Source organism: Talpa occidentalis, unplaced genomic scaffold, assembly GCF_014898055.3.
Source record: "Talpa occidentalis isolate TD23 unplaced genomic scaffold, MPIMG_talOcc4v2.1 talOcc4.6, whole genome shotgun sequence".
In the NCBI taxonomy this organism is placed as follows: domain Eukaryota; kingdom Metazoa; phylum Chordata; class Mammalia; order Eulipotyphla; family Talpidae; genus Talpa; species Talpa occidentalis.
Window position 1 is genome coordinate 99,812,582 of NW_023604972.1, and position 19,631 is coordinate 99,832,212.

Here is a 19,631-nt window from a genome sequence, read left to right on the forward strand (position 1 = left end):
TATAATTTCTGATTTTCCTTCTGAATCTGGCTTCCTCTGATTAATAAAGTGTGTCCTTTAGAGGAAAAGATCTTATGAGGCTTTAATGACTGAATATATTACCCTCCTATGAGTATTTGTATCTTAACACAAAACTATTTTTAAGCTAAAGGAATGGATTTCTAATTGCAGGTATAAGGTGTGAGCAGCACAGGTATTTGAGGAGCCAAGAATCTCCTCAGCATCTGTTAAAACATACCATTCACCTCAAGCTATAAATACGACTGAGACTAATTCCAGGGATATGTCTTTATGAAAAACCAAGGTTATTTGGAAACAGACATTGAGTGATTCAATTGAAGTTGTAAAATATAAATCAGAAGAAACCTTGTAGGTCTCAGCTCTCAGTATTTTTTTCTACTGACAACTTGAAAAGCTGTAATCAGGAAAATGGTCATGGTGCATAATTGTGCTTCTCGTTGAAGAAAGCCTGAATGTCCCACCAAAGTGAATCAACCAAGCTAGGAGAAGTTTATTTCAAATGAAGAATTCTGAAAGCAGGCAAATCACAGGCATAGGTGAATAGACATTTTCCCAGGACAATGGTGGCACAGACTAGACATTGAGACATGTTTAATAAATTCAGTGATTAATGAATTAGTGAATGATTTGTGATAGTGAATGATTTGTGAAGCTACAATTAAAGACAGAACTAAGTCTCTACCCAAATCATCTGACTTCAAGTGATAGACTCTTACAACTAAGCAAAACTCAATTTCTAGCTCTGAAAAATAATGGCATTATGCAGAGGACAATAACTAGTAAAACAAAGCAAATAAAATCTGCAATCAATAAAATTCTTCACTTAAACACAAAACAGAACAGAAATCTATTTATAAGAAGAGAGGGGGGCAGAAGAGATATGGATTTAAAGATAGATGCATTCATGAAATTGAAAGTCAGAATCACACCTGAGATTAAAAAAGATGAATAAAAAATGAAGTGCTCTTTTAAATGAGGTAGGAATGTAAAGAAGATTGAGTAGAAAGCAAAGAAAGATAAAAAAGAATCTTTTTTTTATTTAGTCAGTACAAAATGAATGTTTGTATCAAAAATAATTAAATGAAAATATATGACAGAGTTACAATCAACAGTTTTTTAAAATGAAGAGAGAGGAGCACCCATGCTAAGCAATAGAAATGTACAAAGTTATAACACATAGAGTCAAAAAAGAAGTGATATATCTTCAAAATATATGAGGGTTGGTAAAGGAGTGCAAAATCAGCAAGGAAATGTGACTTGAAGTAACAGATACGCAACAGAGTCTACTGGAGAGAAGATACAAGCTTTTTTTTTTTTTTTTTTCAAAGTAAGCATAATTAGATGGAAGGAAAGCAAACATCAGAAGTGATAAAGGCAAATATACAAGACCATGCACCAAAAAAAAAAAAAAATGGTAATAAAGGAACAAAGGACAGAAAGGAGAAAAAAATCAGGGAAAAGAAGTACAAAGAAAACAAAGTAACTTTTTTCTTCAGAAAATTCTACCCTAAAACTTCCCATTTCCATATACATACTCTGTAAAGAACCAGACACACAACTCTTTTCCCAGACATTGAGAATGTCTTTGCCCCCAGACGTCACCCCTAAGCCCCCCTTACAAAAATTCTCCTGGGAAAAGCAATTGTTCAGGCAGCAGTGCTTGGGTTGGTCCTTCATTAGAATAGTTCCCACAGGCATGTGTCCTCACTAGTAATACATAGGAATCCCATATGGCACAATCTGGATCTCGCAGAGGTGGAATCTGCATAAAGCAGGACGAAGCCAGGGCCAGCACAAAAGCAGAGACATGCATGTAGCGACCTTGGCTCCATGCCCTCTGACCCAGCTCTGCGCCCGTTCCCACACTTCCTGCAGACCCATACGAATGTGTCTGAGGGCCTGTAGGTAGCAGTAGTCTGTCATGGGGTGAGGATGGAGCTGAAAGGAAGCCCAGAATTAGTCCCTCGACAGTGTGTGGATCAATTTTAAGGCAGTGCCCTGTCATCCCAAAAGAAAACCTACGTGTGGCTGCAATTAACCCCATTAGCATGTGTCTAGCATTGTCCTACTGCCAGTAAATGACCCTGCAGGGAGATGACCAGAGCAGAATATTCTTCTAATATCTAACTCAGTTGTCTGCAATGTGTGGCTAGAACTAAGGAACTAAGCTAGTAAAGGCTTTGTTTGCATATGTGTGGGTTGTTTTCTGATTTTTTCTTTTTACAATTTCATTATTGTATCTTTCTTGAAATAAAGCTATACTAATATATGCAATTCTTGGGAAAATAAAGAGATTTCCAAAGGTTATAAATTATATACATACATATTATGATACTGTAAATTATTTAAAAAATATATTTATACACTTAAACATATAACTGACAAGAATGAATGCATATACACACATACACACACACACACACACACACACACACACACTGGACACCACTTCCCAGTTAAGAGAATACAGCCAAGGATCTCTTCCCAGCTTATAAGTCACATCTCCAGCTTATGGTACTGAGTATATGTTGTTTGATGTTCTCTGCATGAAGGTAAACAGAAACATTTTTTAAAAATGTGAAACACTCAATTCTTGCTACCAACAATTTATTTCCAAAGTTGGCATTTTTATAAACACATTTTGAAAGCCCATGAAAAATTAAGACTAAAGCTCATGTTTAAGTTCAGGAATGGACATTTTATTTTTTGAAATAAAAACGTCTCTTCAACTCTCCTAATTTTGTATGGATATATTTTAATTATTTCAATTCAAAGGACTTAGTAAAACCATGAAAACTACAATTTTTAACTTCCTTATTCAACTTTTTTTTCTGTTTTGAAAATGCCTGATTACCTCAGAATTTTTATATTGATGGGAAGAAATTTTAAACCTTCTCTTGCAAGAATTTTCGCTGTCCACTGCATGTTTGAAAAGAAATAAGAGCTCCAAAGAAGCAATTGAATTATTCAATAACAAGGGAAACAGCCATCTCTCCTTGCTGGGCATCCTGAGTCCCTAGGAAATGGCATAGTGAATCCTCGCTCTCAGTGCCCTGTGTTCTCGTCTCACACCACTTCCTCTTTTTGAAGATTGTGCAGTCTAATTTCTGATATATTTTCATACATGACAAAATCCAGGGAAACTGTCCTACTTGCATTTTAAGTCACACCACTAGTAGGTGAAGCACTAAAATACAACAGAATATATCTGTTAAGAATCTGCAAGCACAGTCACCACAGATGCCCACTATGTATGCCCATATCAGGGACAGTTGGCAGGGTCGCCAACCATGGTATCCTGTGTCCACCCTACCTCACTCCAAAGCAGGAGTTGCTTCTATGGAAGCAGGAACAGTGCCATGGCATTCCTGTTTGCCAGAATGTGTCTGACCAATTCCCATATGGGACAGATAGGAAGGAAGGGGGAGCCAGGTGAAAGAAAATTAGGGCTATTATCTTTTTAACATACCTAGTAATAATATCGAATTTGAAGTCACAGAAGGGACTTGTTTTGTTTTGGGATTTAGTTGTTGGTTGTTTTCTGAATCAAGCCATTGTCATATTTTTAAATAAGAATATTGTTTAAATATTATACCATTTGAAGCAATTTTCAGCATATTGTATTACCTCTAATGCCTCTAATGCCCTTTTAAGCATATTATTGACCTCTGATTGACTTCCAATCAGAATAAAATGATAGGACATATATATTGCCAACCCTGGTCTTTATTAAGAGTTCTATGAGATGTTTACTAATAAAAGTTTCTAACCTAACATTAAACTTTCATCAAATAATTTATATGTGAAATATAATAAGGCATCATCTGTCAATAGGCCAAATTCTGTATCTAGAATACTAGAGTTTTACTAAGTTGAATGCTCAGAGATAAAAGGTTTGGAAACACTGAATGTGTTGTAAGGCAGTTACTTGAATGACAGTGTTTATATCTACCTCGAGGCAGTCTGCTTCATGAAGTAATTTGAGGGACACTCTGGCTGTTCCCATCAGAATAAATCTCCTTCATTGAGATGCCCAGAATATCATCACTAATAGTGCATTTCTTTGCATTAAATGATAACCTCTCCAAGTGTCTGCTTTTAAGACATAGATACACAACAGAGGAAGTTAGAAGGTGAGTCTCCACCACCACAGTAATGTTAATGAGAGTGTGCTGCTTGCCAGGAATGGGGGGGATCTGTGAGACAAGAAAGCAGGACCCAAGGGTGTGACTGGGCTACCTTCATCCAGGGTTGGTAGTACTGAGTCAAGGACAAGGGGTTGTGCTCACTTTCCTACAACATTCTGTGGTAAGCCTATAAGGATCATTTTTTTGGTCTGTCTAGATATAGCTTGAAGAATTTTTTTTTTGAGTATTTAGTGTATTTTTTGTTGTATTGGCATTTTACAACATAAAACTTGCAAAGTTCAAATTCGATTTTAAAGTCACTCCATCTTTTTTTAAACCCATGTCCATCTGTTCACAGCTGTTTTCAGAAGAAAACAAGACCGGGGACTTCTCGCTGACAGAGACTTTCCTAATCCCTGACTCCCTACAATGCACTAAAACCATGAACATTTCCATCAACTGTCTTCATAATATATTCTAGAATTCTCAGTTTCTTGACATTTTCCTATTGTATCAATGCGCTTTTAACTGAAGGCATCATAGAGCAGGGAAAAGTTAACTTCTTTTGGAGCAGCCCTTAAAGTCACACCCTTCTAAAAATTCCATACCTGAAACAATTAGCAGTTAATTCTAACAAAGGGCTCATCTTTTCTGTGCTACTGCCCTGAAGTGCTCTTGCAAATTCAGAAGGCAGCCATCTCTCCCAGCCTCCAGTTCCATCACCTCAGCAACAGAAACCCTCGGATGCACAGGTCATTCTGTGAAGCTTTGACAAGAACACATTCCCCATGGGTGGTCCGGCTTTTACAAGTGTTTGGGCACAAATACATTAATGTGGCCTTTTTAAAGCAGATGATCCTTCTATGCTTCCATGGAAAAATCATCACACCAGTTCTCTGCTTTCTGAAATACTTTTCTTAAAATTGAGCCAATCCAAATGCTGCACAATTTCAGATTATTGTTGATTCCAGGATTCCCATCACCCTTCTGGCATGCAGTCAGAAGCTTATGCATTGTATACATGTTTTCAGCTCTGCTGTCCTCAGAGCATCTCCATGCTTTGCTGCACTGCGATGATATTTAGTGTCCTGTCAGTTCTCTGGTGGCAAGGAGTGCAACCAAATGGTTTGCTACTTAATCGGTGCAAACTGTGAGCACTTAGAAAAGACAGGAAAGGCTGTTCTTGACTACAATATCAAAATGCTTTCTAAATGAGTAAAATTGCTTTGGCCTATTGACAAGCAAAATGTGCTCTTAAATTTGTGTTCTAATTAAGAGAATCAACTTTATATTGATATCTGCACATGAAGTTAATTCAATTTAGATGAGACACTGGGCACTTTTTTTCATATAACAGGTTGTTCAGAGTCTCAGAAAGTATTAAAATATTTTCTTCATGATTGGAAGGAAACATTATTTGCAACCGCTGTAACCTGAAGGGGCGAAAATGCTTAATTCACTGGTAGATTATTAAAAAGCAGCGGGATGTACTCAAAATGAAAGGCCCTTAGTTCTTCAGATTGAGGTGACTAGTTAAGGAGAGAAACAGCAGGACTTTTCAAGAGTTCTTTTTGAGGTCTGAGTTCTAAGAAAGTTGCAAAGGCTTCTTAAAGTTCCAGTGGTTCAGAAAAGAAGCTACCAAATTAAATTGATTGCTTTTAAAAGAAGGAAAGAAGAGAGAGTGAACAGTGAATTATTCACAAGACCCCACTAATGAAAATGTGTATGTATGCGTGTGTGTCTGTATTTTTAACCAAGTAGCTGATTTTCACAAAACGTGGGTCAGCATGAAAGGAAATCCAAAGGGATGGGCAAGTGGACATAAAAGCCTGTTTAGAGACCTACCCCACTAACTCTTGAACTTCCAGTCTGTTATCAAAAAAAGAGCCCACCCACCTCCTGTTTCATGAAGCTACTACATGTGTTTCACACCACATCCTTGTTCCCAGGACATCCTTTTTTCCCCCCTTTGTTCTGCCCAACATCAGTTTTACGCTTTCTTCTCTTCGTCACCTCGGCCATTCTTGAGCAGACTCTCGTTCTGTGCCATGACCTTGCTCATGTTCTTTCAGGTCAGAGCTCCTTGAACTTCTCCCTGACCCTGATTCTTGTCCTTGATCTGCTTGCCCCGGGGGCTTCCGGGCAGCCTACTCTGAGGCTGGGGACAGAGTCAGCACAGGGCTAAATAGCCTGATCAGTGCAGATAAGCCCCTTATTGACAGCCTCTTCCCAGAGGTAGAAAACGGGAGTCAATTTTGAACTTGAAAATCTTTCATGGTTTCCAAATGTCCTGAATGTATTCTCCTGTTTCATGTGATTATCACTTTGCAGCATGCTGCTGGCTACCTAAATCCCATGCAAATGGCGTGGAAGATGTTAGCTCAGTGAGAAACACACTCCCACAAGTACAATTAGAACCAAATATTATTCCCTACAAATCTAACTCTAAGAAATGAAAAAGGGAGGTTATTACCATTTTTAATATTAATAGCAACTATTAACCGTTAATTTAACCGAAATCATCTGCAAGGGAAATCTGTGCCACTTGCTTGTTAGTTGAGTGGAGTGCATGATAATATTCTGTTGTGTGCTATGTGGCATACTCGGTTGCTAGGTAACCCAGAGCATCAGGAATTCAGGGAACAATGTACTTATATCTTTTTCAATTTTGAAAAATAAAATAGGTATTGACATAAAATACAGTGTGGCACTGAAGTAATTTTGTAGTGGAGAGATCAGAGGAAGGGGGCCTTTCATCTCAGTGACAGCAGTTTACTCCTCGTTGTGACTTACTGAGGGCAGTGGCAGGACAGCGCCACAGGATGTCAGTCTCTGGAAGAATGCTTGTGGTCCCTGTACCCCAGCAACTGCTTCTTGAGTCAGGCTCCCCAAAGCCATCCAGCAGCTGCTGTTCTGAGCTATGTCAACTGGTCCTACAGAAGCCTGTGACAGGCCCAGTGATGTATGGGCCTGCAAGGGAACAGCCAAGTCTTTCATGTTCAGAACAAATATGACAGATCCGGCTAAGGTCCTCAGCCGGCCAGGGCCATGCCGGGAGCTTTTCTTAAAAAAATGATTATTATTATTATCACCTTCCTACTCAGAGATAATGTCATAATTTACAGTCAGGCATTGTGTGACCCAAATGATTGATGCCACTTGGACATGAATTGGTGGGGTTAATAATGGTCTTTCTGTAGGGCCCAGCATGGGAGGAAGCTCTCTCAGAAAAGCTGCCTCCCTTTGATATTCTGCTCAAGACAAGAAGGTGGACTTCTGGGAGCCAACACTGCATCAGGCTCTACTTCTGAAAATATCCCCTGAGCCCTGGAGAAAACTAGGGGTGGGGAAACCTCGAAAGCACCTTTCTGTTCTATCCAGAACTACTTTTGATTTTAACCTTCTACAGTCAATGTCACCGCAGAACTCCATTGAGACGTGCCATCTTAAATTCTCAGATGGAACAAGAGGTGCCCTTGGCAGGTGGAGATCAAGACAGAGCATCTCCCCATCCCCAGCAGCATTATTCAGTAGAAACCCAAAGAAGAGTGGTTTGCCACGTGTTCTTTCATCTATTGCTTATAGTCAGACATTGGGCTAAATGTTAAGTAAAAAATGATTGGCCTGGTATTTTTTTACATCATGACTAAATTAATACTTATCTGTAAAGTGATTAATACCAATTGGGGATGCTCTGATAAATTTAAAGAGAGAAAGAGCAGAATGAAGGAGATTAGCATTTGCTTTGCCTCTGTGGTAGGTAGTTCAGTGCAGTTTTGTCAAACTTAAGGGAATTAAAGATGTTAGGTATCTTGTCCAAGATCATACAGTCAGTGGAGAACCAAATTCTAACCCAGATCTCTCTATTTCCTCTGTTCTACATTTCACTGTGAAGATAGGGATAAATTTTCAAAATCTAGTACAAAGAACCAGCAAAATTAAATAGAAGAAATATGTCTTCTGTATGGAACCACCAGAGAAATTTTCAAGGATGGGATCATGAAAATGTGGACCTTGAGGAATGAGGGAATTTCAATAGATAGAGAAGAGCAAATCTAGTGCTATAAAAATAATGTTGTGAGCAATTTTTCTGTTTGGTGTGACTGACCTTTGTTTCCAGCACTGCCAAAAAGGAAAACTACTCTTTAAAATGATTAAACTTGGACATCTTGTGCCATTAAGAAGCAGTGTTCATTTTTCTCAAACTCTGCCATTCACCTGCCCCTCTGAAACACAATATTAAGCCATCACCATATAAACATCATTCATCTTGAATTTCCTTTTTAACTTTATACCTACATTCAGTAATACCTTTCCTCCAAAGACCCTAAAGCACTTTAAAAACAGATGATATTATTACTAGTTTACTGGCAATGACACTGAATTGTATCTAATACTCCCTGTCCCTGGAATTACCAACAATAGTGGTGATAAAGATTATTTTCTATGACTAGAAAAAACACATTGTGGTGAGAGTTCCTAAGTAATGAAATGAGGCAGAATTAATTTACAAATACTCAGTAGGTGTGCAACAAATAGTGAACAAAATCAGTTCTAGCAATAAATCAACATCTTCAAAAACAACTTCGTTGATGTTCCTGCAGTCTTCAATTATGAATCTATTAAACTTGTCAACTTTCAATAGCCTTCCTTAACCAACACAGGAAAGCCCAAATTCATCCACCTAGAATCCAGATTCCTCTGCTAGGCCCTAATCTAAACCAACATTTTCCAAAATCTATTCCAACATGATTCAGGTAATTGGCCATAAAAGAAAGTTTCATGAGATTTTGGAAGGCAGAAGTGACAGTCAGTCAATGAAGGCTATGCAGATCCATTGCCACTTGCCACACAGATGCTGACTCTACTAGGTCACCTTATTATTCCTCTTTAAGGTACTCATGTCCTCAAGGTTGGAAGTGACACTTATTAAAGTTTCCAGTGGAGAATTTGTCTACATTTTCTCCCTCTTTTCATCCAACTTGTCTTCCCATTTGTTAATCTGATTGAACTTCAGAATCCCAGAAGCACAGGAAACAAACTTTCAATGGCTTTTTCCTCATCTCCCACTGTAATGTGTAGTCAAATCTCTGTAACAAATCCCTATGTCATATGACTTACTATATCTCTTTACCTGATCAAACCTTAACAAATACATTAACCTAATAGCTTAACTCTCCTTATATCACACATCTACTTCACATACTACATCTTAAAAAATGAGTTCATCCCATTTCATTCTTTACTAAAAAAAGGATTTTATTTATTTGTTTTTGCATAGAAGAACCAGGGTGTAGGCCAAATGTGGGGGTGGTGTTGGGTGGGTGTGTGTGAGAGGATTTACCAGAGACAGAGTGGGAAGCAGAACAGGCAGATTTACTAAAATACACTGCTAAGGGGAGCAGCAGGCAAGACAGGAGAGGTCTGATGAACCATATGTGGATTAGCTGCCTGGCCAGGGATTGAACTCAGGCCTTCGCAGTCATGGCTCTGAGACTTAACTTCTTGGCCACCGTGGAGGCCCCATCCCATTTCATTCTATTACTTCCCCCTAGAATGCCATTTCTTGCCTCCTTATTTTTTTTAAAGATTTATTTATTTATGCATACAAGAACTGGGGTACAGGCCAGAGGTGCAGGGGTGAGAGAATTCACCAGAGATAGAGTGGGGAACAGAACAGGAAGACTGACAGAAATACGCTGCTGAGGAGAGCAGTGGGCGTGACAGGAGAGGTCTGCTGCGCCATGTGGGTTTCTCCCTGGCTGGGGATTGAACTCATGCTGCAGTAGCTACAGGTAGCTTCATAGGTTGTGTCTTAACCCCTTGCACCACCAGGGAGGCCCTTGCTGCCTTATTTCTTAAGATAATAAAAATAGTTACATCTACAAAGAATTAAAGTGTGCTAGTTCATATATAGATACTATAGTGATCATGATTTTAGAGTGAGAAAAGAAAGGCTCTGGCACACTGAAATTAACTTGCTAAAGATCCCACAGCTACAACTTGGACATACCAGGATTTGAACCCAGTTAGTCTGGTTCAAGAATCCCTGTCTCTAACCACTATTCTATGTTGTCCCTTACCAGCTATTGTGCTAGCACCCACCAAAAAAAAAAAAAAAAAAAAAAAAACAAACCCTATATCATAGTGGTTTAAAACAGTTAAGCTTATTAATCATTCATACAACGTCAATTGTGGATTTGGCATCTTCCTCACCCTTTGAAATCTGGTCCCCAAAGTCACTGCTGCAGAGAAAATATGACTACAGAATACTGCAAGACTACTTTAAGGGCTAAGTTTACAAATGAATTACATCTCTTCCATTCACATCCCTCTGGCCATGGCTAGTGACATTGACCCAGTCTAACACCAAAGGGGTGTGCAACTTGCAGAGAGCACACAGATACTGCCCAGGCATCCTCCTCATGAAAGCACTTTCCAGGTAGCATGAATCTCTGTCCTCAACATGGAAGGCACCATGTTTGCCATTCTATTTTATAGCATTTTGTTTAGGATAAAATGTTTAGATAAAAAAGCTTCTGTCACCATTCCCTGGAACCATATAAACCAGTCTTTCAAGTTCTCACCTCGTTATTTAGAATATTTTTATTGGCTAGATATTTTCCACTCAACTTCTACTTCTTAACAAAAAGCCCAGAAAAATAAAAGGCAGAAGATGTCTTATTGTTTCAAAATATTAAGGAAAAAGCCATCCAGTATTTTTAAAATGTAGTGCTCTCCATAAAGAATTTCATTCTCTATCTTTAGGTTTCTCTTGACACCCTTCTGTTGCAACTAGAATGTTCTTGCCATCAAAAAATACTTAGAAGATAGCAACCCAATCTCTCAATGATGATTTTTTAACAACAGTATGAATATTGACTATTCACACAATCAGGAATGAGATAGAGCTCACAATTTAAAAGATGACAATTTAGAAGTATGAAATCTAAATCCACATTTGCTTTTTACGAAACAAAATAATTTTACATTACCAATTTTCTTTTTCATAACTTCGTGTGTGTGTGTGTGTCTTTTTAAATTGCCCTTCCCTATTAGGGCACTATTTTAAGTTGAGGCTTTCCAAATATGTTATTTTAACTGCTGCTGTTGTGTTTTATGTATTTTAATTGAAGTTTTAAATTTTGTGCTTGCACCCCATGGAGTAATAACCACAAAGGATACAATTTTATTAATTGAAAAAATAAATTTGAAAACAATGCCCTAAATAAGTTGAACAACTAGGTTATAGATGAACTTCTAAGGGCTATGTAGATAAAAGGTGCTTGTGTGCGTCCTTGAGTACATGTGAACTTTTTTAGATAATAGTGACAAAATATTCAAATAGGAGTCTAAATGACTTTCACAATCTGTATTATATTCTTGAGCTAGCTGAGTTATAAGGTGTTTATAGAGGAAAAATTTCACAAAAATTATAATGGCATTGTTTGTTTACAATCATTGAGTACTATGGAATGCCAATACTATTCTATCCACTAGAGGAAAAAGAGAAAAAATGGAAATTTGCCTTTGAGGTGTTTGCAATCAAAAGACAGATAAATAAACAGTTGCAAAACAATGAGAAAACTGTTGGAGCATGGCCAGATACAGAGTTCTATGGGGACAGAAGAGAAAGCAAAATCTATAGTGAGCATCCAAAGGGAGAAGTGAAGTGTGCAGGGCAAAGAGCAAGGAACCATTCAATATAGCTGGGGAGCAATGAATAATGGAAGAAGAGGAAGAAGTTAGAAAGGCAGGCAGGGGCCAGACTATGAAGGCCCCTCTGTACCATGTTAACAAGCTTGGACAGTAGAAAATGGGAAATATTTATAGGAGTTTATATAATGAGCAACAAAATTACATCTATATTTTTGAGAAGTCACAGAGATATGAAGAATGAACTCCAAAGGGACAGGGATGTAGATGGAGAAGTAATTATACTACCCTGGAGAGAAATGATAAGGATGTAAAGTAAGGAAATGACACAGAGACTGGGAACAAACTCAGACAGACTATAACTAAGAGATGGAGTTGACAGGAATTGGTGAATGATTCCTTGAAAGGAAGGAAGGAAAAGGAGGAGTTAAGGATGGCAATGACAGTTCTGGCTTTGGTGCCCATATGGTGGTGGTTCCATTTGCTGAGATAAGAAATATAAAAATAAGAGAAGTTGGTAAGTGAGAAAAAAGTCCTGTTTTAGACATGTTCTGCTTAATGTGGCAACATCATTCCCAGATTCTAGTCAATGGTAGCTCTGTGTGTTCTGGCCATGATTTTCTCTCTGATCTGCCTCACTATTTCTCCTTTTACCTGCACCCCACTATCAATGGGTACTCAGTTCTTGTTCCACCCTCAGGGCCATTGGCCTTCTTGTTCCCTAACAGTAACCTTGCATAGTTGATATCCTGAGATCATCCAAGTCTCTATTCAAAAAACTCTCAAAACAACATTCCTTCCCACCTTATATGAAATAGCCTCCAACCCTACGTCACTCTCTAGTCCCATATGCTATAGATTTTTCCTTTAATTTTTCTTTAATGTATCATTGCTTAAATTATACCATGCATTTGCCTCCTTGTGTTTCGACTGTTTGACTTAACAGAATGTTTCATATAGCAGTGTTCTTACTTGACATATATTTTTTCTGTAGCTTCAGTGCCTTCAAAAGCAGGATAATCAGGAATCAATAGGCTATTCTGAGGGCCCATCTGGAAATGAGGTCACAAGGCATCAACCTTGGGGGTTTTTCCCTGATACTCTATCAGTACTCAGCAAAAAGAAAGACATAAAGAAAGACCTAAAGAAAGACCAATCCAAAGCAGATAAGATAGAAAAATATCTGTATAAAGAAATAAAGTACAGGGCCTCCCTGGTGGCGCAGAAGGTTGAGTACAGCGCTATAAAGCTGTCCACAGCCTCTGCAGTGCCCGTTTGAACCCCGCTGGCCATGGAGATACACACATGGTGCAGCAGACCTCTCCTGTCTCACCCACTGCTTCCCTCAGCAGTGTATTTCGGTTGGTCTGCCTGTTCTGTTCCCCGCTCTGTCTCTGGTGAATCCTCTCACCCTCCCACACATCTGGCCTGTACCCTGGTTCTTGTATAAAAATAAATAAATCTTTTTTAAAAAAAAATAAAGTACATAAAAAAAGGAAGAAGAAAGCCAAACTAATTTTCAACAGCATGCAGACTAAATAAGATGGAAAGCATATTAGGACCTTGACTCAGTTTGGGAAAAAGGAATTTGCTGGCTCATGAAACTGAAAATTAGAAGAATTTCCTTTGTCTATATCTGGTTTATTTTCTTGAACAGAAACCTAATTCTATCTCTTAGTTTAGCTTTTCTCTGTCTGTGTGGGTTTTCTTCTCTGACAGTTTCTTCCTAAATAATCAGCAGCAGGAAGACGCTTACATTTCACCAACTTAGCAACCTCAAAAGAAAGTGGATGCCTCTTCCCCAATGTCAAACAAATCTGGATTGATGTGTCTTCCCCTGAAATTTGTCAGTATGACTAAAAGAAATGGAATATTATGACTGGCCACACCTGGATCACATACTCACCTCTGGATTTAGGGGATAATATCACCATCATCCTATCCATACATCTGAGAACAGGGCAGGAATTATTACCTCAAGGGATTCTTAGGAGACAAAGAACATTGACACCAGTGTACTACAGAATATAAAACAATGAGGGCCCAATGGGGTGAGAAGAGGAAAGAAGTCAGAAGGAAAAATTAAAGGGCTTAAAGACTCAAGATCAAAGAGTATTGTTGGGGGAGGAAATTAAAGAACTGGCAGGAGATAGGCTGTGGACAGACAGGAACAAAATCTCAGTAAATATGAGGGAATGACATGAGAGTTAATATATAATAGGTTAAAAGAAGGAAAGAAGGGCCTCCCTGGCGGTACAAGGAGTTAAGACACAGCACTATGAAGCTATCTGCAGCCACTGCAGCATGAGTTCCATCCCCGGCCAGGGAGCTAGCCCACATGACACAGCAGACCTCTCCTGTCTCACCCACTGCTCCCCTCAGCAGTGTCTTTCAGTCAATCCACCTGTTCTGTTCCCCACTCTGTCTCTGGTGAATCTTCTCCCCACACACACACCTCTGGCCTGTACCCCAGTTCTTCTATGCATAAATAAATAAACCTTAAAAAAAAGAAGGAAAGAAGATGGTAAAATTATAAATGAAAAAATAATTTAATGAACATCCTTACCTTTAATATTATTTTTACTTGTCTCTGGAGAGAAGGGGAAGAAGCTATTCTCCAGCCATTTGATTAACATGAATTGGAGATCAGAGTCAGTCTAGGCAGCAATATGATCTGGAAACAACTCAGTTTTTAATTAATCCATTGAACTAATTCTTTCCCTCCCTCTATTGGTTAATTGGGTTGATGGTTAATGAAGTGAAAAAATTTTTAAAAATATATAATAGACATGTTATATATATGTAAAATATTGTAAATAAGAAGAGGGGTTTTTGTCAAAAGTAAAAATAATGTATCTGCACCCCTCAAAGGTTTTAGGGAACATACTTAGAAAATGTACAAAAACATACCTGGATTTGTTTTGTCCTAGCTGAACTTTTTCATTAATATTAATCTCACATCAATAAAGTATTCAATTCTGTAGTGCTATTACAGCCTCCACTTAGTTATTAATATAACTACTTAGATTAGGTACTGTTATTCTCATGTGTTATGCCATTGAGCCTGAATAATGTAATAATGAACATCAATTTGTTTTATCTAAGAAGCTAATCATTTTTAACCTAATTTTAAAGCTTTAAGAGTGTCTAATAAAAGTTGAAAAATAAATACTACGTGGTTAAAAATAAATACGTGGTTAATACTAAACGTATCACCAGAGACAGGGACAGAAATGACTAGATTGCTCTTCATTTGCTAATGACCATCAATCATCCCATACATGTACATAACATAGTATCATGGTCAGGAATGTGAGGGTGGAATGCTCTTCCCCATTCCTTTGGTTTCCAAGAAGAAGTATATTTCCCCATGCTTTCACACTTTTTTGATCCACCTTGTTTATTTTATCTGGTAGAGAAATTTACTTTTGTTGCTGGAAGAAGAGGTCAAAGAAAAGCTGGCATTCCACTCTGCGCATCCCAAGTGGGGAAGTCTGCTCTGACCTGGCACTGCTTGTAGCAGGACAGGCCAATCTACTATGACAACAGGAACACCATTGCTGCCCCCATTTTCCAGCGCCAACTTCACTGATTAAATAGAGGGGATGCCAGGGCTCTCTACCTGACTTTTTGTCCAGGCTCTCAAATGACCCCCACACTCAGGCTAGGAGCAGATATTATACACAAATCCTAGAAAGGTGATATCTACTTCTCAACAAAATCTATTTTTGGAGACCAGAACAAAAAAAGCTTACGATAAGGCAAAATTCTATGCCTAAGCTATTGTCTTTATGCTGATATTAAATATGTGGATAAAAATAAAGAGACATTAAATACAAGTCTTAATTAGCCAGCATGGGAAGGAACTACACAGAACAAAAGGATGTAACATGAAATATGGCTCTTTCACATAACACTTTTTACTACTTCCCAAAATATGTTCCATCTGTCAGTACTAACTACCTAAACTACAACTGCACATTAAATTTTAAATAAAAATAAATGGAAAAAAATTTTACCTTTAATATTACTTTTATTCTTTTTTTTAAAGGTTTATTTTTTATTTTTATTTATTTATACAAGCACTGGGTACAGTCAGAAGCGCGGGAGGGTGAGAGAATTCACCAGAGCCAGAGCGGGGAGCAGAGCAGGCAGAAGGACCGAAGCACACTGCTGAGGGGAGCAGGGGGCAGCAGAGGAGGTCTGTGCGCCATGTGGGACCCTCCTCCGGTGGCCAGGGAGCAGCTGGGGATTGAACTGGCGCTGCAGAGGCTGCGGGCAGCTTCGCAGCCCAGCGCTCAACCACTGTGCCACCGGGGAGGCCCCACTTTTATTCTTATCTGGAGAGAAAGGAACAAAACTATTCTCCATTGACTAGTATTATTTCTTCAATATATTCACCAAACATCAACTGAGCACCTACTAAGGGCAAGACACTATCTATAAACACTATGCATACAAAGCATCATGGTCTCTACTTTCAGGGAACATACAACAAAACTGGGAAGGCTTATAGAAGGTCATATTTTCTAAATTCTATGAATCCTTATTGTACGTGCAATTTACAACAAATTAAGACCTCTCTTAGAGGAGAAAAGCCTGTGTAAATTAGGTGACATTTTCATTGGCGATAACAGAGGAAGGTGCAAATGGAAGAATAAACGAATGGAGTTTGGAAATCACAAGGCAGACTTTTTGGGAGAAATAAGAGATGAAACTGGAAAGGTATTTTGGGGCCATATCTGGAACAGGACTTGAATCTTAAGAGAGTTAAAAATGTTTGGAAAAACTGCTGTGTGGGATGAGCAGTGAGTCAGCAAGAGATGAATAAAAGAAGTGCTGAGCAGAAATGATGGCTCGGTTAAAGTGAAAGAGCATGAATTTGTGGCCGACTCAATCAGCACAGCTTTCTCTAGCAGCACTCTGCAACCCAGCAAGGAAGCAATTGGAAGTTCAAGGTCAATGGGGAATTTTAGGGAATAAGCAAAGGCACTGCTGAGTTAGCTGGTCACTGAAAGCAGGATAGACAAGAAAGAAAGGAAATCAGAAAGCAGCTAATGTGCAAGAGGAAAAGAGCAGAGGCAGGATTGTGATGAAAGTGAAGATCAGGGTCAGTATGAGCAATGAATTTAGAATGACTGACATTGGAGAGATTATGATAAGAGGCAGATACTCAGAATTGGAAATTGTGGAGATAAATGATGCGCTCCAAGGATGGAGTGGAGTTGGGGTACACTGGCATCCAGAAGGTAAAAAACTGTAGCGTCACTGAAATGATAAGTGATAGAGTAAATTCATTGAGGAAGGGGGAAAAGTAACACAACTTAGCATAGCAGCTGGAATAGAAGGAAGGTAATATGAGACAGTTGTAAAGAGAAGAGACTGCTGAATATCAACTGCGAGAAGAATGATCTAGACTCAGCAATGGAAAGCAAAGGAGGTTGACCCTTTTCTTGTCCTCTGTGTTAGTGGTAAAGGAAGGGAAAAAGGAAAAGCTATACTGGGAATAGGAATTTCCTTTTTTCATTTTCCCTTTTCTAATTGACATTTTAGACCTGCTTTATTTTCTAGGCCCATATATCCTGGCTGGTTTACCTGACAGTGTATATGTTTCGGGAGGTGTCAGTTTCCACCTGCTATGGAATGATTTCCTGGAGGACATGACTCCCAAGTTAGATCATCTCTCTCAGAGTTCTCAGTTATGTGTTATAATATATGACACACTAATAGTTTCATGACACTGTTATTCCTTTCCTTAACTTCTCAAAGGACATCCGGCTCAACAGAACAACTAGCTAATTTTATCACACTGTAGGTAATCCTGACCCTTATAAACAGAATTGGAGAGAGAAGGGAACACCATGCACATCATTAAAGGTCACATCATTATTCCTAGCCTTAGAAATGAAATGATACAGAAGTAGCTGGGAAGGTTGGCTACTTTCTTCAATCTGACAAGTATAATTCCAAAGCCTATGGCTTCTAGTAATACAATTTCAAATTGTCAGCATTTAGATGTGTATATGTTATTGATAGTTTTCTTTGGCTACACTCAAGCTCTCAGGAATTAACCTATGGGCCACAATCCAGAAGATAAAGTGAGACTCATTTATGCATTTTAGTGAGACGTGTATCAATGAGAAAAAAGGTAGAGAAGACATCTAAGAGTCTGAATTAGTATCACAGATCTTTTATTATTACCATTAGATGATCATCCATTTATTTAACATTTTGAAAGTCAAATGCTATATCATAGGATTTATTTTCTTGACAAATTTATTTTTCTTGAATTATATATATTCTTTTTAAAAATGAGTGTGATCTGCCATCTTAATTATATAGAATAATATTCCTCCTCCCTTTTCATTTAAATTCTGTTTAAGCCAGGTATAAGGTGCTTCTTTCATTAAAGCAAATTATATTAATCGAGTTTTGATAACTCAGCCACTTTTATTCAGAATAGGCCTAAATCAGATATATGTATTGCCAACACAGAAAGGAGTTTTATTCAAATTATGGCTTTGGAGAGATAAGATTTTCTTCCAACTCTTACATAATACTTGCTTTTGACATACTATCACTTGTTATATGCACTTTTGTAATATAAAACCTGGGCTATGGTTAAGTTTTGCCCAGACAAGAAATTACAGTGGGCAATAATTTGTCAGAACTCAATTCATAGTATGGAATCTTTCCTCTTTTATTCCAGGCCCATACCAGGAGGGGTTTGGGCATGCAACCTAAGCAGTAATTCCAGCTCTGTCATAAGAACAAAAAAGAAAAGATACCCAAGAAGGATAGGCTAGGCCTAATTTCACAGTAGGATGCAAATGTTTGACTTGTTTTAACATGGAAGTATAACTGTTTTGCTTACCTTCCTTCTCTTGATGAATTAGAAGGATGAAATATAAGCATTTCTATTCTTCTCAAAGGAACATTTGAAAATTAAAGTTTATAGGAATTTAAGGAAAGGAGACAACCCCTGCAGTTGCATCTGGTTCTAGGCTTTGTCGGCCATCAAGGTCTACTGAGTAATAAAATGAAGAAAATAACTTCCTTTAAGAGTGAAGGAATAGGGCGCCTTCCCGGTGGCGCAGCGGTTGAGCGCTGGGTTGTGAAGCTGCCCGCAGCCTCTGCAGCACCGGTTTGATCCCCGGCTGCTCCCCGGCCACTGGAGGAGGGTCCCACATGGCACATGGCGTGCAGACCTCTCCTGCCGCCCGCTGCTCCCCTCAGCAGTGTACTTCAGTCTGCCTGCTCTGCTCCCCGCTCTGGCTCTGGTGAATTCTCTCACTCTCCCGCGCTTCTGACTGTACCCAGTGCTTGTATAAATAAATAAAAATAAATCTTAAAAAAAAAAAGAGTGATGGAATAGGGCCTCCCTGGTGGTGCAAGGGTAAAGATGCAAACTATGAAGCTATCCACAGCCACTGCAGCGCAAGTTCGAGACCTAGCCGGCTTAAGGAGCAACCTACATGGTGCAGCAGACCTCTCCTGACTCACCTGCTGCTCCCCTCAGCAGTGTACTTCAGTCAGTCTGCCTGTTCTGTTCCCCACCCTGTCTCTGGTGAATCCTCTCACCCCCCACACCTCTGGCCTGTACCCCAGCTCTTGTATGCATAAATAAATAAGCCTTTTTAAAAAAAAAAGAGTGAAGGAATATACTGAAAGAACAAGTGAAGGATAGTGTCTCACAGGTGGGGCCAAGACATCCAGACCTAATCTAGTGAAGTCAATCTGATGCTCCAGAGGAACCCATGAGGGATATTAAAGAGCTTCTGGATTACCCACAATTGTGAAAGAGAAAAGCCTTCCCTGACAATCACC